Genomic DNA, 25,735 nt, shown 5'->3' with positions numbered 1-25,735 from the left:
TTTAATTTGAATTTGCATATCAGTAATTGATGGTCTGTTCCACAGTCTGCACCTGGTCTTGTCTTCACTGATGATATGGAGCTTTTCCATCTTCTCTTTCTCAACTAACCCTGTGGTTGAGTTAAATCTCTACAACTCAGCTCCCAAGACGTTTTATGGTTTGCATCTTGTCCTCTTTCAGTTTTATCTCCTTTCAGCCACACCCGCACTCCAGCAAACACACCCCTTTCATCTAGCCTTGTCAAGCTGTATGAAATTCCTGGTAGCTGGCACACTGCTTGCTGCCTAGGTACCTTTATACCTTCTTTTCCTCGTTCTCTTATTTTTTCTTCAAAACTTAAATCTCATTTATAAGCGATGTACTCTTTGACTCAATAAATTCTACTTTTAAGAATCTATTTAAATGAGATAGTTACCTTGTGCAAAAGATGTTTATTGCTACTATTTATAATAGCAAAGATACTCGTATTTGAATTTGCCCAAACATCCAACAGTAAGAAAATGATTTAGCAATGAATGTATATTATTCTATAGCCATTAGATTTATGTTTTCTAAAAAGAAGATCCAAATATGATGTTAAGTAGAAAAAATAGGAAACACATGCATATTATATTGTTGTTGTTAGGTGCCATTGAGTCGGTACCAACTCATAGCGACCCTATGCACAGCAGAACGAAACACTGCCTGCCCAGTGCTGGGCCAACCTCACTATTGTTGCCACGTTTGAGCCCACTGATGCTGCCACTTTGCCCATCCATCTCACTGGGGGTCTTCCTCTTTTTCTCTGACCCTCCACCTTACCAAGCATGATATCCTTCTTCAGTGACTGGTCCATTCTGACAATATGTCTGAAGTATGAGAGAGGAAGTCTAGTCCTTCTGGCTTCCAAGGAGCACTCTGGCTGTACTTCTTCCAACACAGATCTATTGGTTCTTTTGGCAGCCCATGGCACTTTCAGTATTCTCCTCCAACACCATAACTCAAATGCATCAATTCTTTTATGGTCTTCCTTATTCACTGTCCAGCTTTCACATGCATATGAGGTTATTGAAAATACCATGGCATGGGTCAGGTGCACCTTAGTCCTTAAGCTGACTATCTTTGCTCTTTAACACTTTAAAAAGGTCCTGTGCAGCAGATTTTCCTAATGCAATACATCATTTGATTTCTAGACTACTGCTTCCATGAGTGTTGTTGGTTGATCCAAGGAAAATGAAGTATTTGACAACTTCAATCTTTTCTCCATTGGTAAGAATGTTGTTTATTGGTCCAGTGGTGAGGAATTTTGTTTTCTTTACATTGAGATGCAAAAATGCACACACTATAATCTAATTTATAGTAACTATAGTTAGAACAGAGGGGTGAGAGATAGATTGCAAAAGACACAAGGAAATGCCCTAAAATTAATAGAAGCTCTATTAGTGGAGCTTCTAATCTATCAGTGGTAAGATTTAAGGTGACTTTTATTTTTTATTTATATTAAAGCTTATAATTTTCAAAATTTCCACAAATATGCCATGTTTCATAATCAAGAGAGTGATTTGAATTAAATGCATGTAAATAAATGAAAAGATTCACACACTGGAGAAGTCTCCATGAACCCTTCTGCCAATGCCTTTCATCTGTGTTTGTGCAGGTGCCGGCTTTAACTTCAGTGGTGCGACTGTGACATTACAAAATAAACTGTGGCATTCTTAGGGTGGGCCTGAGTCTTCAGTTACTTTTCCTCAGAGCCTAGCATAGTGACTGTACTCTGCTGACTGCTCCACCTGTGGTAATGAATCAAGGAACTGGAAAGTAAGCCTCTTCTGGAGATGTGCAGCCACCTGGTTCACTCATGGATCCCTTGTGTGACGATGATATACCCAGAGAACTTTGGAAATCTGGTAGAAATGATTGTAGGCATGGATGACAACTTTTCCTATCCATTGTAGGTTATGCATGGGACTGTTAACTGCAAAGTCAGTGTCTCAAACCCATCAGTTGTTGTTGTTAAGTGCCGACGAGTTGATTCTGATCCATAGCAACCCTGGATAGGGTTTCCAAGGAGCTTGAATCACTGACTTTGCAGTTCAAATGACTTTGCTGTCTGATGCATTGGCCCACAGCACCACTAGGAAATCCTATACAGGGTCACTATGAGTTTGGAACCAGCTTGATGGCACTTAACAACAACATTATTGAAATATGGGAGTGCAGTGGCCCTGTTGGATGATCCTTAGACTCCAAACCACAAAGTCAGCAACTTGAGCTATTTCTCAGCAGATCTTCTGGGGAAAGGTGAGGCTTTCTGTTCCCGCAAAGATTTATAGCCTCGGATGTTCTATACAGGGAGGATGTTCTATACAGGGACGTGTGAAACCACTCAGTGATATTTAACAACAGCTGTTATCCAAATAAGAGCCTTGCTGGTGCATTGAATAAAGCACTCCGTTGTTAACCTGCTCTGCTTGATTGAAAATGTGGCAGTCTGCTTCCTTAAAGTTTACAGCTATGGAAACCCTATGGGTACTTCTCTGTCCTGTGGGGTCACTACAATTCTGAATCAACTTGGTGCTCACATGTGTGTGCACACATGCACAATTATTCAAAGCTCCATTCCTACTATGTGACCTGCACAAATTATGCATCTTCTCTAAAGTCCATTTCAAGTGTCATCAGCTCCTTGAAAGCCTTCCTGATGTCCCTAGCCTGACCTGGTGCCTTTAGCAAGACTTAGTGTTTCCTGCCTTGAATTAGTTATTTTTGTCTGTATCTTATTCTGTTAAAGACTTAAGGATCTTCGACAATATAAAGCAATCTTTGTTCAGACTTTTGTCTTCAACAGTGCCAAAAGGTATTTTTGTACATAGCTGCTGCTCTGTAAATAATTATATACTGGTTTCATCAATTCAGCTTTATGAATTTTTCTCCGTTTGATTTTTTCTAACCATGAAATTAAAAATTGAAACTTTCTTTGTGTTGGAACTTCGTATTTCCTTGGTCGTGGTTTTTTATTGTTTTTGGCTTCCCTGTTTGTTTTGTTGTTTTATTTACTACAGTAATCATCACCATCTAACACGCTAAATGGTTTACTGATTTGTCTGTAACCTCCAACAGACTGCAGAGATGAGTATCTCACCTGTTGACTGATGTATTCTCAAAACCCATGACTTTGCATAGAACATAAAAGGTGCTCAGTAAATATTTGTAGAATAAATAGTGAATGATCAATAAATTCAGTTTCTGTTCAATTCAACAAGTAAGTACTAATTACTTCCTATTTGCAAAGAGCTATGAAAGGAAAGTCTGGAAAGTAAAAGGAGAAAAAGTCTGTCTTCTCATTCAGAGTTACTTTCTCTGTCTCATATGTTGTTGTTATTAAGTGCTGTCCAGTCGGTTCCGACCCGTAGAAACCCGGTATAAGGTTTCTGAGGAGCAATCCGGAGCATTAACCCACTCTGCCATATCAGGCTAGATCTGATACAGCGTGAACTTTGATACATGTAATGATAAAGATACTGACAGTATTCTGTAGCAAATTGGGACATGGAAGAATTGATTCTCACTAGATGTATTTATCACTAGTTTCTCCTCACAAACCCTATGCAGAGTCACTATGTATGACTCAGAACTGACTCAACAGCACTTAACGACAACCACAAGTTACATTACATGTAGGAAGTAAAATAGCTGAATCTTGAAACATGGGTAAGATCTATGAAACTGTGGGGAAAATAGTACAACAGACCATGTGGATGGCAGGAATGAAAAGCAAAATCAAGAGGTGGCAAAATGAAATTTGAGGAGAGCAGAGCTCATTTGTCTTAGTTTAGGAAAAGGGAGTGGGGAGGGATGGCAGAGGTAGAAGTGATTTTTTTTTTTTGAATCTATGCTCTTGAGTCAGCCTTGTAGGTAATGAGCAAGACAGTGATAAAATGATAAAATGTTTGGAGAAGGATAATTTGTAGTCAGGAAGAACTAGAGCTGGGGAAGCAGTGGAAACAGAGAGATAAGTAGGGAACTTACTGAAATTGATCTAGTGGGAGTTGTTAAAGGAATGGGTTTGGATGGTAGACACTGTATCTAAGGAGCATGAAAAGTTTACAGTGTAGAGTGGTACAGAGACTTTATAAAGGTTGAATCAATACAACTCAACTTCTTACTCTGCATGTCCATTTTCAGAATGAGAATAGTACTTCTTTTGGATCTGATCTGTCTGATGAGGCTATTTAGAAAATACAACCTGTAGTCAACATTAACTTTTGTTATGAAAGCACGTAGTCTCAGCACTGAATGGGACTTCAATGACAATCCAGTCCTGTCTTTTGTTTATTGCATTTACCTGAAATTTACTCTCTGACTTAACTTTTCCAATAACTCTTTGAGATCAGTGTGCTTATCCTTGTTTGGTAAATGAGAAAACTAAGGTGATAGAGATTGAAGTGATTTCTCCATAGTTATATAAGGAGTGAGTTGTTGGGCTGGAACTGGGGAATACTGTTAGAAACCTACTCCAGTGCAAATTCAGAGTTTTGGTCATAACCTGACACCCTTAGGCTGATTCTGTACATGCCTGGGAAAACTTTCTTCCATCTGCAGAAGGAATCATACTACAAATCATTTTATTCCCATTAAAGCAAAATCAAATCTGGGATTTATCAGTGACAAGATTTTCCTGTGAGTTGAGAGGCATTGAGATTTTTTTTTTACTTGACTTATGGGTTGGAGTGTTACAAAATTCATCAGTCAAAAGTTTGACACCAAAGTACAACCTAGAGAATTAAACCTTAAATCATTTTCCGATGCATGCTAGGTACTGTGACAGTGAGGTAAGCCTGGTCCTCTGAGGACGCTGACTCTGCAGCATCTCCTAGATTCTATCCTCATTAGTTTTCATGGTTTGGATTTTAGCTAGCAGTTCAGTGATCACTTAAAGAGTTAAATCCAGTTTCTCTTTACTGCTCTTGTATTTAATATGATGGCCTATTCACTTGACTAGGCTTCTGGTCTCACCTTCAATTCAGGAACAAGTAAAGGATGTACTTCTCAGTGAGATTGGAATCACATGCCTTTGTGCTTTCAGGAAGCATTCATTAAAGAGACTAGTACAGAGAGTGAGAACTGAAGGGTGCATCTGTTATGCCATTCATTCATTTGTGCACTTATTCCTTTATTTCAAAGACTGCTTATTGGCCTAGTGTATTTTGAAGAATATGAACTAGACACTGACCTTGCCTTCTATTTGCTTGCAATATAGAAGGGGTGATCAGATACTTCCCTCTTCCTTGAAATCTTTAGTGATCCATTCAAGCCCTTATCTCTTACTGAATTTCTTATCCTTTTCTATAGCATTCCTGTATCTACATCGTTCTGCGAGTTTCCTGAGGGACTGGAACAAGTATTTATTCATATGTATCATGCCAGTACCAAACGAATCATCTAGCATAGAATGTTGTTGTTGTTGTTAAGTGCAGTTGAGTTGGTTCTGATCGATAGAGACCCTGTATAGGGTTTCTGAGGAGAGGCTGGTGAGCTTGAACTGCCAACCTTGCTGTTCAAAGTGAGCATTGAATAAGCCCTCCATAAATGAGTATGAATAAATACAGTTAGGTGCATAATAAAGCCCACACCCATTTTTGGAGCAGAAAGAGGAGGTGGTATTTGATCTGACTTTGAAGGAATGGCTTGTAAAAAAGGGAGGAAAGGTCTTCTAGGTGTTGGGTGCAGAACTACCAGAAGTGGTTCTCTTTGAATGGAGTGTGCAGTCTCTGAAGGAGGAAAATGGAAATAATGATGGAACAGTTGCTTCCGTTTGATAATAGATTTTGCTACTCAGTGGCCTTTCTACCAATTGTAAAGACCTCATCTCTCAGATTTTCAGGTAAAGAAAGTTGGAAGCATTAGAATGGGGATATTTTGTGATGAGAGATTTTAAAAACCCAAAAAAGCAAACCCATTGCTATGTAGTGAATTCTGACTTAGCAACTCTAAAGGACAGAGTAGAGTTGCCCCCTAAGACTTCCAAGGCTGCAGTGATTTATAAAAGGAGACTGCCAGCTGGTGGGTTTGAACTGCCAATCCTTTGGAACGCAAATGAGTGCTTAACCGTTATGCCACTAGGGATCACATGACGAGAGACTGTTGTTAAGATAGCAGCTGTATGTACAGCAAAGAGCACTGCCCGGTCCTGTGCTATCCTCTCAATAATTGCCTGAAAAAGTCTTCATGGAACACAGGGGCTGAGAAGAATTAGGGTGGGAAGGTTGCCAGGGCTCTTGGAATGGATCCATCCCACCCTTGGTTTCTTGCCTGTTGTATTCATTTGTCAGTCTTGAGGCACATGGCAAACTCTGTGTTGGCACTTTTAGATAAACTTTGCAGAGTCTGAGTGCTAGGAGGATTTTGTTGCTCTTTCCCCTGGCACTTTGTTCATACTTCCAATACAGTCTCTCAAACATTGTCATGGGGATGCTGGCAGGTCTGTCTTCACAAGAGCCGAAGAGGACTGGTTGATGGTCCTTTGGTTCCCCAGAGCTGAGTGCAGTCTGGCATATGGAGGATCTTCTATAAATATCTTCTGGGGAGAATTGAATTGCTGAAATACAGCCAGAGGTAGTATTATTCACTTTGGGGACATCATGAATAGACGTTTTCATCCATATTGCAGTTAGACCCTCATAGCTCATGGGGGTTAGCATTTTCTATTAGGAAAATGACATCGCAGGAATTATTTTCCAGGTTCCTTTATGCAGCGGGAATGGGAGGCAAGCAGAAATTGCAGGAGGGCAGTGGATTGGCATCAGATTCATGTTATCTCAGGGACACCAATTAGGCAATGTTCACATAAGTTAAGCTGCTTTCTGAAGACAGAAGAGTGATGCCTTCCATTTTTAATAGATGAATGAGAGAGCACAGAGTATTTAAGGCAGCCATGAAGGCTCTGGGTCTCAGTTTCATATGTACAGCTAAGAATTCAGCTTCTGAAAACACACTCTGCTTATTTTAGCAGTTAGACACAATTCGGTTTTTACTATGGACAAGCTGTTATTTATTAATTTTTTTTTTGGTCAAATGATTAGACTTTCTGTAGTAGAAGTAAATTGAATATGCTGTGTGAGGTTTTGTGTGTAGGGATGCGAAAGAGTTAGGATATTGCAGAAGCAATCTACCGATTGTTAAATCCTGAACACGTGTTACTCAGAGGGTCATCCCATTCTTACATCTCCAGTGCAACTCATTTGAAGAGGATACTCAAGTGGCTATTTGATCGTCTGTGTAACATCTGGGGACAGGCAGTTAGGTCTCTATTTTATAAAAGAATCGAGCTTACCTAAATTTGAAATGATTCTGTTTATGCTGAGGGGAAAGCAATCATTTTGTCAAAAGAATCCTGTATCTGAATCTATTGTGCATGTTCATCACAAGAAACATTCCTCTATTTTTAAATCAGTGCCAAAATTAAGCCATATTCTCTTTAGTCATGTATTTCTCTGTGTGTGTACCACTGAGGTGGCAGAGGGTGGAAATGGATAATTTGACTTATTTGAACGAGTCTATGTTTTGTTCTCTGGATTGTTCCACCTTACTTCTCTGCCCCTCCTTGCAGGATAATGGGTTGCGATGGGCAGGATGGCAGGCAGTGGGTAAACAGCTTGGCAGCAATCTTGAGTGCCACTGCTAATGCTCTTACACAAGATGAGAGTGTTGGCCAAAACGACTGCTTAACAACTGTGACTCTCCCCCTCTCTCTGGAGACTGACTGCCTTCCCTTTTCTGTTGGCCCCAGGCTTTTGATCAGTGAGGTTTCCTAATGCGAAGCTCTCTCCAGTTTTGGCAGTGGGGATACACATTACTGGTACACATTGCTGATGATGCTTTCTCATTCCAGCAACTGATTTATTGCAGAGATTCAGTATGCAGTGTCTGTGAATTGGAAAAATTCAGGGTTCAAGACTACTTTATCGACTTTTAGGCAGGCAATCACACCCAGTGACAGGATCAGTCCAGGGTTTTTGATTATTCTAAATTTCATGTTGCAGAAGCCTGGATAATCTGCTGGTGAGTAATGGATGTGAATGCCAAGATCCCTGAAATAGCTTTGAGAAAACTTCTCTTATGCTCACATAAGGAATTTACTACCAGTCATTCATTCAATGACTTTTCTATTTGGCAAATAGTAACCAAGTCATATGGATCATGCTATTCAAATACATACGCAGCTATTTTCAGTGTAACTGTTTTCCTAAATGACCACACTTGAATTAGCAGTCGTCTCTGATAACTAGCTCCTTTAGAAGAATCGCCTATTTCCCTTGTCTTAATAATACATAAAGCACTTAGGACCCAGTTATGGGCATTTTAATGTAGTGATAGCAGGGGAGAAAAAACTCTAGCCATTGCCAACCATCTTTTGGTTCTACACTAAAAACTCATTTGCCTTTTGCTGTTAAAGCTGTGGCATCTGCTGGAGAAATGTTGCTCCTGGTTGTTTGGACTGCATTAAGGTGTAGCCTAAAGTATTCAATGAATCAAACTGTAACTTCAAGTTGGCTCATGACTCCCTCTTGAGCAAAAGACAGTATGTGAGGCATTCTGATTATAGCTCTGATCTTCAGCTTTAAGAAGTTGCCCTTTGAGCTGACTCTGTAAATACTGATTAGTTGCAAACCTTCAATTTCGGTCCTTCTCCACCCAGAATGGGGCCTGGGTACTGGAGAAAAGTGCTTTCCCACTGCAGAAGCACTTTAAACAGTAGATTCTTTTTCGGGGAGATGAAAATAGGTTTCCTATTGTTCAAATGTGTGTTTTAAGTGCTTTGCAGGTGTATCTTAGAAAATGGAAGTATTTATTTTTAATGAGAAGAACTGAAGAATAAAAACAATCACAGTCTTGGAGAATTGCAGATCAAAGCTTTTTTTTTTTTTCTCATTGTAAAACAAATGAAAGCTTCCATCCGAGGAGCTAGTAAATTCATTAATTTTTAATAGAGGAATAGGCTATAAATGCTAATTCAATTCTTTGGGGAGAAGATCATTTAAGTGGTGTTTAAAAATCTACATACTTAGGTCGTTTGGAATGAAAACCTGCTGTGATATCTAAGGTAGTAGATGTACAGTGCAGTGGAGAGACTTGCTCAGATGCACAATGGGTACTTTATAAACATTCTGTTTCTACCAACAGTACAGTATGATAGTTTGTACTTTCCATATTTAGCTGCTGTTTTGGAGCTGGGTTTCCCACTTTGCTGACTGAATCCGAAATGCCACGAATAAGAAGGATAGATGTGTGCAAATATAACAAGAAAACCCAAACCCTTTTTAAACTTCTTTCTCACATTTCTCTTTTTGAGGTCTCCCCTCATCTGCCTGATTATTCTCTTAGCGATCCCTTCATTTCCTTCTTCAATTCTGCAACCCTCATTAGGACCAACTATTTAAGAAGTAAGCCCTGTTCTCCAAGTGGCAGTGGGCCCTTGACGCTCCTCTTTGTGTTAGATGTGTAGGCAGCAGATTCTTCAGATTGCTCTCCTTTCCTGATGGCCTCTTTGACATTGTGGTGCTGACTTGGAATTAGTTGCTCAGGAGGGCCACATGCTCCCAGGGAGTAGCTGTTCCAAAAAGGCACCTGTTAATTGGCCTGTTTGGAATGGTTGTGGAAGGGGATGCTACAATATTTTTTTAAAGTGCTCTGAGTTTGGGGCCATTTTGCAGGCACAAAAAATGTTACAGGACACACTAATAGTCTTTGATAAAGTTGTGTCAGAGTTCTGGTATGGTGCTTTAAGATAAGCACTGGACTGCTAACTTCAAGGTTAGTGGTTCAAACCTACCAGCTGCTCCTCAGGAAACCTCTGTACAGTGTTGCTATCGACAGAATTGACTCAAGGGCACTTAGCAACAACAACAATATAGGTGTGTGCATAGAAGCATGTACTTGTAAAGTGGAAATCAATACTGCACTAAAAAGTACATTTTTGGAAATAACATGTAATCAAAAATGTGATAAAAGGCTAACCGGATGGCCTGAGAGATCATTTGGTTCTGTTACCTGCTTTGGAGATGAGCAAACTGTGGCTCACAGTGATTAAGGAACACCCTTGAGTGTTAGAACCAGTCAGTTATTGTTGTTAACTGCCATCAAGTCGATGCCGACCCATAACGACCCTGTATAGGGTTTTCAAGAAGCAGCTGGTGAGCTTGAACCACCGACCCCACAGTTCAAATGACCTTGTAGTCTGATGCATTAGCCTACAGTGCCACACCAGGACTCCAGAGCCAGTCAGTACCTCAGTTCAATCCTTGCATCTCCTGAACATTATTAGCTCTGAAGTGCTGACTTATGTGTTTTCTCATTTTAAATCTTTCCTGGAATAAGGCAGCACAGAAATAGAGAAATAGAGCATTGTGTGTTTTTACATATTCATTCCTATCACTCTGTTTATCTAGATTATAGGTCTGCTCGTGCATACCTAGCTTGCTCACTTTCCTGCTCCCAATTCTCAAATTTAGAGTTGCATGAAGATCCTTTCGTGATCAGTGTGACATATATAATGCACTTAACATTTGTTGCCTCCCTTGTGTCTTGGGATGCTAGTGCTGTACTTACAGTATATTCAAGCTTTGGGCGGGGCCATGTATAGCAGTTAAAACTGAAGAAATGTTCAATGGCACCAATTTACGAGATTTAGAGATTACTGGATGGCAGGGAGGTGCAACTCGAGATGTGAATGTATAAAATGTTTGTCTTTTTTGGCTGTTGTTCAGCAAGGTGAAACTTTTAAGTGTGTGTATGGTTTCCAGCATGCCATTTACAAATTGTGGTTTTGGTGATGGTGTAGTCTCCAAGTGATTAACTAATTTTCAGGTGCAATATTGTATCTTTATGCAAATTATGCTCACCTTCCACTCCATTTGTTTGTAAGAGCCTCTCCCCCTAAATGCACTAGGCTGATTTTTGTTTGCTGTGCCATGTAACAACCAGAGCAGATGTGAGCAGCTTTCCTTCGGGCTCCTTCTCATTTGGCAGCTTATTGTAGGCCAGGAAATCAAAATAAGTGGATGACCCTACTTTAAGCAAGTAGTAACTGTGGTGCCAACTGATACGTGACTCCAACAGGTTGGAAACCTATCAGGGAATCTAGAAGATAACTCAGAGAATACAGCACTCAGGAGATTCAGACAACAGTGACTGCAGCTTGTGTGGGAAGCCTTTATGTGTTACCCTGAATGTCATACAATAAAATCTATTTGCTAAAAATAAATGATTTTTCTTAGGCTTCAGTCCACCTATCTGACCTCTAGAGTCCAAGGGAATGTATGTTTCCCACAAAATAGCTATCAACTAACAAATTTTTTATATAAATCAATTATTTAGCCCACATTCTATATGACTGAAAAAAATCTTATCAACTAAAACATAAGTCAACCATGAAAGAGTTAAAGTAACACAAGTCAAGAGCATCCAAAAGTCTGTCAATTGCCTGAGTACTCAAAAACTGTTGCTAGGGAATAAGCATCACAAATCAAGTATTTGCATTTTTTATCTTCCAGGTTTGCAGGACCACCCTTGGTTAGCTCTTTCTTGAAGGGAGGTTAAACTTGACCTATAAAAAGGAAGTCTTCCCATGCTGTTACCCCCCTTTCTGTTCTATGTGAATGTGCTGACAGCTCCTTCTCAGAACTGCTAGAACTTGAACAATAATGTGCTGTGTGCCTCAGGTTGCTTGTGGGGCTCACCACTGCATGGGATCAGAGAGCTAGGTGAGGCATGACCCAGAGAGGTGCATCGTTATTAAAACAATCATAGATGTAACCCTTTTGTTGTTATCTAAGAGCATATGTTCTATAAATGATCCCAGGTGGTTTTAGTCACATGTTTTGGTTGGCAGTTTGGAAACTTCGGTTTTGGAAAGGGCTAATCACCTGGTATGGATGATCCTTGCACTTGCTGAGATTGAGGTGATCCTTGCCTTTTAATTTGATTTTATAGCAATACTTTTTTACTTACCCTCCTATGTATGTAAGGAATCCTATGTATGTAGGGTTACCTGTTGGAATGCTAAATGCAAGGTCAGCAGTTCGAATCCATCAGGTGATCCATGAGAATGCTAAATGTAATGCCAACAGTTCGAATCCATCAGGTGATCCATGGGAGACAGAGGAAGCTTTCTGATCCTGAAAAGATTACAACCTCAGAAACCCTGTACAGGGTCACTATGAGTCAGAACCAACTTGACAACACACAACCAGCCAGCCAGCCTACTTGTGTTTGCTTTTATGGAGCCCCAGTAGCTCTATAGGATACACACTGGACTGCAAACCACAAGGTTAGCAGTTAATACTTACCAGCCACCTGTAGGAAGAAAGATGAGGTTTTCTGCTTAAGTAAAGATTTACAGCTTCAGATACACCACACAGGGTGGCTATGAATTGAATCAAATTGAAATCTTTCAACAAACAGATACAAAACTCTCTTATCTATGCCAAGAATTTGCAAGACAGCTACCTGGTCAATTAATTGGAAGAGTGTGCCCATTTCAAAGATGTAACCTAATGGAATGTGCAAATAATTGGACAATATCATTAATATCGCATGCAAATAAAATTTTGCTAAAGATAATTCAAATAGGTAACAACAACTGCCAGAAAGTCAAGATGGATTCAAAAGAGGATATTTGTTGTTGTTGTTGTTAAGTGCCGTCGAGTCGATTCCGACCCATAGCGACCCTGTACAGGGTTTCCGAGGGTGTAAATCTTTACGGGAGTAGAAAGCCTCATCTTTCTCCCACGGAGTGGCTGGTAGTTTCGAACCGCTGACCTTAATGTTCGCAGCCCGATTCGTAACCACTACACTACCAGAGCTCCTTAAAGCTCATTGCTGATGTCAGATGGATCTTGGCTGAAAGCAGAGAATACCAAAAGATGTTTACCTGTGCTTTATTGACTCTGCAAAGGCTTTCAAATGTGTGAGTCATGACAAGCTATGGACCACATTGCAGAGAATGAGAATTCCAGAATCCTTCCTTGTGTTCAGGAGGAACCTGAGCATAGACCAAGAGACAAAAAGAATGAGGAGGCCCTCAATCAGGAAAGGTGTGAGCCACGATGGTTTTCTTTCACCATACCTTTTCAATCTGTATGTTAAGCAAATAATTCAAAAAGGTGGATTATAGGAAGAAGAACCTGGCATCAAGATTAGAGGAAGACTGGTTAACAACCATAATGTAACCTTCAATATAACCTGCAGAGATGATAAAACCTTACTTGCTGAATACACAAAAGACTAAAAATACTTACTGATGAAGATCAAAAACCACAGCATTAAATATGGGCTGTACCTCAATATAAGAAACAAAACAAAAATCCTCACCATTGGACCAATAAATAGCTTCATGATAAACGGAGAAAAAAGATCGAAGTTGTCAAAGTGGATATTTGTTGTTTTCTGTTTTTTTTTTTTTTTTGAACTTTGCTGTTAATGCTGGTATGAGACGATATTGGTATGAGACTATCAACACTCATGGAAGTAGCAGTCAAGAAACCAAACAATGTATTGTATTAGATAGTTCTACTGCACAAGATCTCTTTAAAGTGTTCAACAGCAAAGATATAAGTTTGAGAACTAAGGTGCTCCTGACCCAAGCCATGGTATTTCCAATAGCCTCATATGTGGGTGAAAGTTGGACAACAAATAAGGAAGACCATAGAAGAATTGATTCATTTGATTTATGGTGTTGGAGGAGAATATTAAAAGTATCATGGACGGCCAGAAAAACAAACAAATCAGTGTTGGAAGAAGTATAGCCAGAATGCTCCTTAGAAGCCAGGATGGTGAAATTTCACGTTTCATCCTTAGGACATATTATCTAGTGGGATCTGTTCTTGGAGATGGACATCATACTTGATAAAGTAGAGGGCCAGCGAAAAAGAGGAAGACCCCCAAGGAGATGATTTTGCACATTGGCAGCAGCTATGGGCTCAATCTTAATGATTGTGAGTATGACATAGACTGGACCAGGCAGTATGCATATGGCTGTTAGCAGTCAGAACTGATTCGACTGCATCTAATAACAACAACAACATATAGCGATCCTGTATAGGTTTCAGAGGCTTTAAATCTTTGAGGGGGCAGGAAGCCTCATATTTCTCGTAGTGGCTGGCAAACTCAAACCAGGGACCTTGTGGTTCGACATCCAGTACTTATTCTATGGAGCCACCAGACTACCATATATGTTGTTGTTAAATGCCGTCGAGTTGGTACCGATTCATATCCACCCTGCATAGAGTTTCCAAGGAGAGCCTAGTGAGCTTGAACTCCTCTCTTGTAGTTCAAAGTGACCTTGCAGTCCAGTGCATTAACCCACAGCGCCACACCATGACTCTACCATATATATTTTATATATACATATAATTTCTTTTCTCTTTCTTATCCAATTTGCTAGCAAATCCTATTAGCCCCATCTCTAAACTACACAGAATCTGACTGTTTTTCATGCTACTATAAGGAGCTCTGGTAGCGTAATGGTTACGAATCGGGCTGCGATCCGCAAGGTCTGCAGTTCGAAACTACCAGCTGCTCCGTGGGAGAAAGATGAGGCGTTCTGCTCCCATAAAGATTTATAGCCTCGGAAACCCTGTGCAGGGTCGCTATGAGTCGGAACCGACTCCATGGCACATAACAACAACAACAACATCTTGGTCCAAGTTGCCTCCTGATTGGTCTTCATATTTCTACCATTCTTTCCTTGGTCTGTTTTTAACATGTCATCAGGACATCAGGAAGATTCACTAACAGTGTACCATATACAGGTCATACAACCTTGTTTCACAGACTTCAGTATGGATTTCACCTCATTATAAAGATTACAAAAATCCACAAAATTAGACCTATAAACAACAACATCATGGTAAGTGCAGAAAGGATTGAAGTTGTCAAGGGTTTCATTTTACTTTGATCCACAATCAACACCCATGGAAGCAGCAGTCAAGAAATCAAATGACCTACTGCAGTGGGTAAATCTACTGCAGAAAACCTAATTAAAGTGTTCAAAAGCAAAAATGTTATTCTGAAGATTTAGGCACTCCTGACCCAAGTCATGGTAATTTTAATTGCTTAGTATGTATATGAAAGCTGGGCAATGAGTAAGGACACTATAGAAGGAATGATGCTTTGAATTATAGTGTTTGCATAAAATACTGGATATATCATAGATACGAGTTCTGGTATGGCAATGTGGGTTAATGTGCTGCTCTTCAAAGTTGATTCACCAGTTGCTCCTAGGAAGTGCTATACAGGGTTGCTATCCTATACAGGGTTGCTATGAGTCAGAATTGACTTGATGACACTTAACAACAACAACACTTGATGGATTGCCAGAATAAAGAGCAAATCTATGTTGGAAGAATTGTAGACAGAATTAGAAGTGAGGATGGCAAGACTTTGCCTCACATAACTTGGACATATTATCAGCAAGGATCAGCGCCTTGAGAACATTATCATTCTTGATAAAGTGGTTGTTGGTGTTAAGTGCTGTTGAGTCAATTCTGACTCATAGCGAGCCTGTCTAGCAGCTTGTAACTTTGGACCACCAACTTTATGACTAACAGTCTAGTGCTTATCCTACAGTGTAATACCAGGACTCCTGATAAAATGGAGGGTCAGGGAAAAGGAAGACCTTCAAGGAGATGGATTGACATAGTGGCTTCCACAGTGGCTCAAACGTAGCAATGATTGTGATGGTAGTTCAGGACCAAATAATGTTTTGTTGTGTTGTATGTCGGGTCTCTGCCATGGAAACCGACTCCAGGGCACCTAACAGCAATGTGTCTATGTGTAGGCATTGATGTCCTGTAATGAAGACACAGCCTGTTGGCTAACCATATTCTTAGATGAATGTTTAACAGAAGAATTTTTAAAATATGCTAAGTGTGTATCTTTAGCATAAATGTGTGACTACATTGAGTATGCCTTTATCATTATTATCCTTAGGGAAAGAAGGCACTAGGTTATTTTTTAATGAACCCAGATGTCCAGAACTGTATTTTCCCTCAAATTTAAACGTTGCTCCAGCAGTTGTTTCGAAGCTAGAGCTGTTGAACATGACCATGGGGATGTTAAGTGAGGTGAGACAGCTGCTTTTGTCTGTGAGGAAACTTAATTTGTGTGACAGTTTCCTTCTGTCTTCCAGGAAATTAGCATGTGTGGTTTTCAAACACAGAATGGGGATGCTGCAGTGTTTTTTAAGCAAATCCAGTTTTTTTCTCTTCTTTTCTGGGTGTCTGTACAGTTTTTAGACTGTACTGCATATGGAAAATTCTCCCCATTTGTAATGACTATTTTATATAGAAGCGATGTTTCAGTTTGGGATCCAGGAGGAAAGAGAGGAACTGTCTGGTGTAGAGGGCCACTGTGTGCCTTGCAGTGGGCTTGATGCATTCTTTGTATACAAGTTGGCATTTCCTACTGGACTCTGAATTCGAATGAGTATTTGAAGAGGGGTAGAGTAATTGGGTTGGAGCCTCCTGAACACTACTAGGAGAAGAAGCTCTGACATTACTAAAACTGATGGAGAAGAACATATATTTGGAAAACATGGCTAGTGATGTAGGGTCTTTTTGGTTTTCCGAAAGAGGGCAAGAGCTGGTAAGCAGAACTGAGGAAGAGGCTGTAGAAAAGGGATGGTAATTTCCAATTGCTCCAAAGCCTGCTCTCTTTCCTCTTTGTCCTTTGAGGGTGCAGTGGGGGTGTTTGTGAGGTTTTCAGGCAGGATATAATTTTTTCTATGTGAAAAGTCAATAACCTTTATACTTTTTCCCCTTTCCTGTATTCAAAAGTAATTCAACTGTTTTCATTTGTATGAAATTTAGAGAACATGCATTAACACAAAGAGTGAGTTTAAAAGCATACTCAGACTACACGACCCTGATAAAACCACTGTTCTTAGGTTGAGACACGTGGCCTTAGATATTACATAGAAGAAAACAAAAAGCAGAACCAATTGCTGAGGAATCAATTACAACTCATGGCGACCCCGTGTGCATCAGAGTAGAACTGTGCTCCATGGAGTTTTCAGTGACTGATTTTTCAAATGTAGATAGTCTGGTCTTTCTGTTGAGGTGCTCTGGGTGGGCTTGGACCTCTCACTTTTGCATTAGCAATGGAGCAAATTAACCATTTGTACCACTCAGAGTCTTCAATAACTGATAATTATATTCTTCAATTTGAATATAAAATACATACCCTTTTGCTTAATATATTAGTGGTTAATTTTCTTAATTGAACAATTAAAAAACAGTGGCTATGTGGGCAGAGAAGGAATTCCAGAAAACAATGGGGTGGGGTGGGGGAAGCTTCTATCCCTTGTGGCTACTGAACACTGATTGTCTAAGTAGGAGAGGACACCAGCTCTATTTATATCAATAATGCAGTACAGCCTTGTGGTCGTTGTAGTTGTTGTTGTTAAGTGTCGTCGAATCAGTTCTGACTCCCAGCAACCCTGTATAGGGTTTCCACAGCTCTTTAATTACTCAGTGTTCTCTGATCCTTCCAATGTCAATAAATAAGGTAAGTTTCACTTTGTTCATATTTGAATGAAGAAAGCAAGGTGTCAAGCTAGCTAAAGTAGCTTGCCTATAAGTACATAGTTGGATGGAGGTTCAGAATTCTAATGAAATCACGTTTCCATCACACTTTCATTGCATCAATTTCTTGTTGCATTGCTGAGAAGTCTAAAGGATAGAGACATATCCATAAGCAATTATCATATCATGCTACAATGGAGATGAACACGAACCTCCATAAGTTAAAGTAAGCACCCCTTGGGAAATGATGCGTGAGTGACAGCTGGAGAAACCAGTAGGTGTTATGTAGAAGGTGTCACGTAGAAGAGGGGGCAGCAATTGTGGGTTGTCTGTATGTTGCTGTGTGCCTCTGGCACAGTGAAATAGAACTTGTTTTTTCTTTTTCTTTTTTATCTTGTTCTATTTTGCATTATCTTGCAGGATTATATGAAACTTTGTAAGCCACGCAGAATGCTCCCCTCCTTCTGCCCTTTTTTTTATTGAAAGGTGGAATAGGAACAAATGAAATAAAATGGGAGCCTGCAGTCAGGCAGCGATTATGATGTGAATTCCAGGCATGTACTCTTCAGTGCTTCCTTTTTTCAAGTTTTGTGTTTTTTAAAGAGACAGTTGAAAGATATAGTAGAGCTTGCATAATCTCTACCAATCCCTATTGATCTCTCATAGTATAGTTTGCTTGCTTTATTCAGTGGCCATAGGCTTGGTGTCTTCTTGCAAGCTCTTTCTGATCACCTCATCTAGAGTAAACCTGAAATCTGTTTGACTGCTAAAAATAGGACATCAGAGAACTAGGCATTTTCTGTAAAACATATTTCCCATGTTGTTATGTCATTTATTCATTCACCTCACATTTACTTAGTGTTTACTACTTGCTATAAATTCTTCTAGGTGGAGCTGGTGGTCATAAAACAGAATATAATCATTGTTCACTCTGAGATGCATGCAGACTAGTGCCGGGAAGGTAAATACTGTTCAGCTCCTACAATGTGGCTGACAGGCTAACCAGAGCACCTACAAAAAGATTCCTGGGACTGAATTCAGACTCTGCCCGAAGACTTTGTTGGAGCAGTGGAGGTCTTGGGCAGGGAATTGAGGGCTAGGGAAGTGGTGACTGATAAATTGTATGTTTGCCAACCTGTGTGAGGAGACGTCTTTCTAACAAATTATGCTCACAAGGTCAAAAGATATCACTGTCTCCAATGGGAAAGAAATATTGAGTCTCCTACGTTTGAATTTTGTTAAAATATATTTTAGTCTTATGGGAAGTTTTTTTTGTTGCTTTTCTTCCCATTTCTACTTAAATTTTAGGTTACAGCTTGGAAAGTGTTCTTTTTTTAAGGCAGTGATCAGCTGAACTTTACTCATTGCCACCAAATCCATTCTGATTCAGCAACCCTATGTTGTTGTTGTGAAGTGCTGTTGAGTTGGCTCAACCCATTGCAACCCTGTATAGGGTTTCTGAGGAGCAGCTGGTGAGCTTGAATCACCGACCTTGCAGTTCAAATGGCTTTGAAGTCTGGCACATTAAGTGGAATACTTTGCCAGAGGATTTCTCAGCTTGCAAATCTTTGTATAAGCTGACTGTCTCATCTTTCTCCTGCAGAGCAGCTGGTGAGTTTGAACCACTGACCATTTGTTGGCATCCAAGCGCTTTAAGAGCTGCATCACCAGGGTTCCTTAATCTTTTCTCAGCGGAGCTATATTAACAGGTTTCAGTCAAAACCTTAGATTAAGCCAGCTGCGGTGCTCACTTTGGAAAGAAAGGACCTTAAACTATCAGGTAATAACAGTGGTTCTCATCCTTGGCTTCACAAGAGAATCACTTTGGAAGCTTTTAAAAACCCTCAGTTACACTCCAGACCAATTACCTCAGAATTTCTGAGTCAGAGCCCAAGCATCAGATTCGAATACGTAGCCAAGGTTGAGAATCACTGCTTTATGGGGCCAATTGCAACCTCACCAGCCTGTGGTGGATTGAGCAATACAGTCATCAACATGGCATGTTTAAGTTCCAAAGGTGAAGTCATTTTGCAAAGTTGGCATATGTGAGGAGAAGGAGAATACAGAGGTGGCCAAGAGCCTGGGCCATCAAAACTGCAGTACCTTGCCACTGCCGTGCTCTGAATCCCATGGCTGGTACTTGAACAGATCTTGAGACCAGAAACTGTACTTGAGGCACAGTTGGTGGCTCTGGGGCTTGGGCCTCAGCATGACTGGAGGTCAAGATGGTAGGAGTTGCTGCCTGTGTCCACAAACCCCGCAGTCACCTGCTCTGCAGCCCCAGTCCCTGCTGCATCCTTGAAGGCTGAGGAGGACACCAGAAATGAGTGGCAAGCTACTGGTCTTGGAAGACCTGCACTAAGAGGCTGAGAGCCAGGGAAACTAATGTGTGAAAGAGGAACTCAGCAGTTTGGGACATAGAGGAGAAGGGAGTGGCCAGCTTCTTTCGCTCCAAGCCCCATTACATTCAGTACCTTTCCCACTCAGGACTAGGTTTTTCTAGGACCTTTGGGTAGAGGGGAGCAGTAGCAGCAACTTTCTCTGCTCCAATTCCTCATGGGTCCCTCAGGCAACTTGCAGATTCTTCTCAGAAGGTCTCCCTCAAAATCTGACTCAGTCACCACCTCTTTTGTACGAAAGCCTGCTGCAATGGTGGATCTGGCTATGGGAGTGGAGCTAGCAAGTAACTTTCTGGAGAGCTGTCTGCTTCAGTTTTGAGTCTGGCAGACAGGCTGTGGGCCAGGAATTGGATTTGAGGAGGAACCCTAGGTTAGTGTGCAAAATAATAGAATAGTTGTTGTTTTTTAAACTATTGTTGTGTTGCTGCTAATTGACAGTCAATTTCAACTCAAAACGCCCTCGTATAGGGTTTCTAAGGGACAGGTGGTGGGCTTGAACCGCCAACCTTGTGTTTAGCAATCCAGTGCTTATCCTACAGCATAAATGCAAAATATTGAATAACAACGCAGCTGGTAAGTGAGGAGTTAGTTGTGGTGTGGCGCATCTACTTCTGGCAGTGCTGGATACCAGTCATCTATCTGATGACTGATGAGTGGGAAGCTAGTTCAGGAAGATGTTAGTGGCCAAGTGCATGGCAGGTCCAACTTGTCCTAGCTTATCTGTTTCACATCTCTTTGAGAATCAGTGAAGTAAGCCAATGATATGTGTTGGGAAGGACTGTGAAATGGCCCCGGATCTCGGTGGGTAGCCTGTCTTTCCCACCTTATCCCTGACTTCCCTGTTTCCCAAGGACTAGCATGAGAGGGTGGCTGCATTGGATATGATTCCCTGGATATAAATAGTCTTGATGTAGTAGCATGCTTCAGGCTCAGAACTTAGAAAGGAGAACTGATTTCTTTCCTGGATCTAATAGGCTTCCCTTGCCATTTAAACAATTCAGTGAGACTCAGAACAGAGAATGTTAAGTAATCCCTAGATTCCATTGTAATAATTAAAGACCGTGTGCATCAGAATTACTGAAATGCAAGTAAGTAACAAAACTGCAGCTTGAATTTTAGTTATCAAATGTCTACCCTGTACTCTGGTAACAAGCAAAGCAGTGTATGAAAGGAGGAAGAAGAACAAAGAATCTGATGGTTCATAGCTCTCAAATATTGTAGTTTATGGAATTTACTTCATTATTAGTAGAGTCTTTCTCCCTGAAGTTATCCTTAAATTATTGTATCTTCTGAATTCTCAGTGTTTCATTGACTAGAGAAGTTTTCAGAGTATTCAGTCTTTAGTTTACAGAAATATCGTGTATAAAGTACAGAGTTTGCATACACCCTCTTTCACTTTGCACATATTTTTATTAACAATATTATTAGCATATTGCTTGGATGTGGCACGTTTTTACTTTAGGGTTTACTCTTGTGTTGTATTTTTCTGTGGTTTTCAGCAGATACATATTACCATGTGTGTACCATTCCCGTATCATATAGTGATTTCACTGCCCTTAGAATTACCAGTGTGCTATTTATTCATTCCTCCCCTCCCGAGTCCCTGTTCAGTGACCTTTTTGATGCCAAATTTTCTTTTATTAAAATTACTTATGCTCATAATTCTACAGACTTCTTAAGAGACAGATTTTGTATTAGTTATTTTTATATTCCCCTCAACATTGAATACAGAGCCTTTATCAACTAACTATATACAATCTTTGTTGTTGTTGTTGTTAAGTGCTGTCCAGTTGATTCTGACTCATAGCAACCCTGTAAAGGATTTCTGAGAAGTAGCTGGTGGGTTTAAACTGCCAACTTTGTGGTTCCCAGCCCACTACTTATCCTACAGTGCCACATCAGGAGTCCCATACAATCTTTCGGGATAATGAAAAAAATGACAACGCTTATTCTTCAGGTATTTAATCGCAACACTGATATTCAGATCACTTCTTTGGATACCTTACTCTATTATCTAGACAAAACCCAAGGCCAAGAGCAGTGAAACGCTTCCACCATTAATCTTACCCTCCATATTCACAGCCCTCTGCAACCATGCATTTTCTAAATACTGTTTTCTGTGTTCTGTTGGTTTCTAAGTGAATGTAGTTATCATTTAGAATTCTCCCACCTGCTTCCAGATGTCAAAGGGATGGGGGGGGGGGTTGCTCTTGAGAGCTCATCAATTACGCTTCAGTGGACATTGGGAGGATGTACGATGGATAATTTTACCAGTAAATTCGCTTTTGAAGTCTTAAATTGCCCACAATTGTTGGCACCTCTTGCTTTATGTTGGGAAGGTAGGATGGCAGTAATCTGAGTCTGAAATTCTGTCCAGCATAAGCTGGACATAGTAAACCAGCATTTGCCTGTCTGCTGGTAAGCTCTTTTTGGAAGAATAAGCTTGTTTCTCTGCGCACAACAAGGAAATGGGGGTGGTGAAGACATCCAGGATAAGACAAGTGGTGATTGACAGCCCAGCTGGTGGAGATGGGTAATTGGAAATTCATGGCACATAAATCTCCCAGTACTTATCTTGAAGCACAGGAAGAGAGAAGAGCTGAGCAGGGGAACATTTAACTCTTTCCCCTTTGTAGCAAATCTTTAAGTTCTTAATTTTAAATTTAATTAAATTATGGTTTTTCTGTCATAGAGAGATAAATGTGTTCTGCTTAAGGAGATGACTCTGTACTAGTAAATGGAAGTGTGTACAACTGTTTGAGAAGTCCTCCTTTGGCTTATTAGCTTAGACTATGGAATGCGTTCCCATGAGGCACATTCCTTGAGCGATAGAACAATTACTTGCCTCTGTCTTGTTGGGTTTTTGGTTTCTTTGTCTACAATGATATTTTCTTTTTATGTCCTATATTTTTTATATACAAAATGGTACTTAAAATATGAGGTAGTATTGGATACTAAGTAAGTAATATGAATGAAGAATTGTAGCACAGTGGAAGGAATGTTCATCATACTTGTTGAAGTCAGATGCTTTCTTAGCTGATTTTAATGTTTGGTTCAAGATCTTTGAGGCTAGGCAACCACCTTTTCTTATCTTTCTCATAATGATCCATCATATTATTAAAAATGCTTATTAAGCCACATTACTTTTTTTTTCTCCAAGTCACATTCCTATACTCCCTAAATAACTAAATTTATTTCAATAATAATGAATGTTTTGATCTTTTCAGAGCATGTGAGCCTGGAGACCTCAGAGTGTCCACTTTGCATCTGAACTTGACGGATGGAGCTCCGTGAATCCTTCTATAAGCAGGCTCTCTTGGAGGAATTGATCTATTTTATCAGCTGGGCTTCCATGGTCTCTGCCTCATTTTTGTTGAAGTTCAAAACACTTATCTAATTTTAGTGCCTTGTATGTGCAAAGATTTGTGGCTGCATCTGTGTTATTTCTTGCTGGAAAAGCAGTGCATCTGTTGCAATGCCTAAATTCCTGCTGGTGAGAGAGCTGCACTGTAGGGGGTTAGTTCTTTATGGTTTTGGAGTTTCCATTAGCATGATGCCATTTCATCTGGCTGAAGGATAAGAAGGAAAGTATAAATTGGAGGAAGGAGCTCTGGTAGCATAGTGGTTACGAATCGGGCTGCGAAACAGCAGTTTTCGAAACTACCAGCTGCTCCGCGGGAGAAAGATGAGGCATTCTGCTCCCATAAAGATTTACAGCCTTGGAAACCCTGTTCAGGGTCGCGACGGCACTTAACAACAACAACATAAATTGGAGGGTTGGAGGCGTACGCTGGGGAAGTTATAAAAGTGGGGTGGGTATAACAGTGCAAGACAGAATAATCAATCTAAGATGACATTGACTCTTAGAAGTACTGAGCATTTCTCTGGGACATCTGGAAGTACTCCCGAAGGACACGACATGGTAGTCTCTGATGACTGGAAGACACAGGTTATCATCTTAACTTTTCTAGAAGCCACCTCAGTTACCTGGGCTGAACTAGGTCATGAAGTTGAGGTGAAAGTTTGGAAGAGACAATAAGGTTCAATAGGAGATAAAGATATTAAAAAAAAGTTTCTTACAGTTTCCAAGGCCATTAAATCTTCTTTATGATTCTAATGTGTGGAGTGTGGATTATCTCACACAGGCCCCTTGCTGTGCCCAGTTTAGGAAGACAATAAATACATTGTTAGTATGGATTGACTGATCCAATGGAGATCAAGGTAATAGCTAGGGAATGGGTCACAGGGAATGGGGTGAAGTCTTAAATTTGACAATCACAGCAGGAAACCTTTAGCAGAAGTGATTATCAAGCTTTTAAAACCATGTTTCCTGTCTTAAAAAGCACTGTAATTAATATATGTCTTTTCAGTGCAGGATACAAAAAAGCCACCTCTTCATTAAACAACATCAGCAGCAGCTGTCAGCACTACTAATATAAGCTTTACAAGGGAAGTCTTCCTTCTGGGTTCACGGATAGGTTAAGCTCTCTTTTGTCACCCTTAAGGTTTGTTGTGAATTGTAAAACCTTTCATAGCTCCATACCTGCAGAAGGAAGTCCAACTCCTTGGACTGGGCATTCCAACCTTCCTAGACTGCCATTCACCTGTCTTTGATTCATACATTCAATAGGCATTAACTAAACCTATGGGCCAGGTATTGTGTCTGATGCTTAGGATTCAAAACGAGTATGTTTCCTGTTGGCAAAGCATGTATATTCTAACAAAAGGGGAAACATTTGAAATAGATGCATTTAAGTAAGTGTTTAAATTTCTAAGTGTATATTTCTACAGGGTACAAATGTAGAGGAGTACTTCAGTGATGAACAATTAATGCTCTTGGTTGTTAACTGAAAGATTAGAGGTTTGAGTCCATCCAGAGATATCTTGGAAGAAAGACTTAGCAATCTACTTCTAAAAAAATAGCCACTGAAAAACCCTATGGAGTGAAGTTCTATTCTGACACACATGAGCTGTCTTGAGTTGGGGTTGACTTTCCCGAAACTGGTTGATTAGAGAAGTAAAACATAAAAATGCCACACACTTTCCTGCCAAGGTTTCTTTGCACACTACATTTCCTGTTGAGTTTAACAAGACTTATGGCAAAGTCCAGGTCTTCAATGAAGTGCATGCTAGAAGATAATGCTTTAGAAACTTTCATGGGTCCTTCCTGTTGGTGTACAGTATTTGGGAGCACATGTGGGAATTTGTCTGCACACTTATCATGTTGCTTCTGTGTTCTCCATTTGACCAGGAGGACTTCAGGGAGAGAATCTGTCTTATTCACTTTGTGAAGAGTAGATGTTTAATGAAAGTTTATAGCACTGTAGGCAGTCAGGCTGTTATAGCAGAGCCTTTGAAGTTGCTATTCCCTCTGTTTTATAAAGGCTCCTGATGTGGCATTGTAGGATTAGCCCTCGACCGCTAACTGCAAGGTCACTGGTTCAAACCTACCAGCTGCTCCTTGGAAACTCTGAGTCAGAATCGACTTGACTGTGTTTAACAACAACAACAATATCTTTGAAATGATCTCTTTCTGTAGATCTGTGGGCTAAGCACAAATCTATGAACCACATGGTCAGTTTAAACCCACCACCTGCTTGTCAGAATCCCTATACAGGGTCACTGTGAGTTGGAATGGACTCGAAAGCCCTTAGCAAAAACATCTCTGAAATAATGACTGTCCAGAGAGAAGCATTCCCTGACTATCTTGTTTAAAACAGTTCTCCCTACCCATCCAAGTCTCTGTCATCTTACCAAGGTGGGTTTTTTTCTCA

The sequence above is a fragment of the Chrysochloris asiatica genome, unplaced genomic scaffold (genome assembly GCF_000296735.1).
Source record: "Chrysochloris asiatica unplaced genomic scaffold, ChrAsi1.0 scaffold00163, whole genome shotgun sequence".
NCBI classification, from domain to species: domain Eukaryota; kingdom Metazoa; phylum Chordata; class Mammalia; order Afrosoricida; family Chrysochloridae; genus Chrysochloris; species Chrysochloris asiatica.
This window is presented reverse-complemented; position numbering follows the sequence as displayed.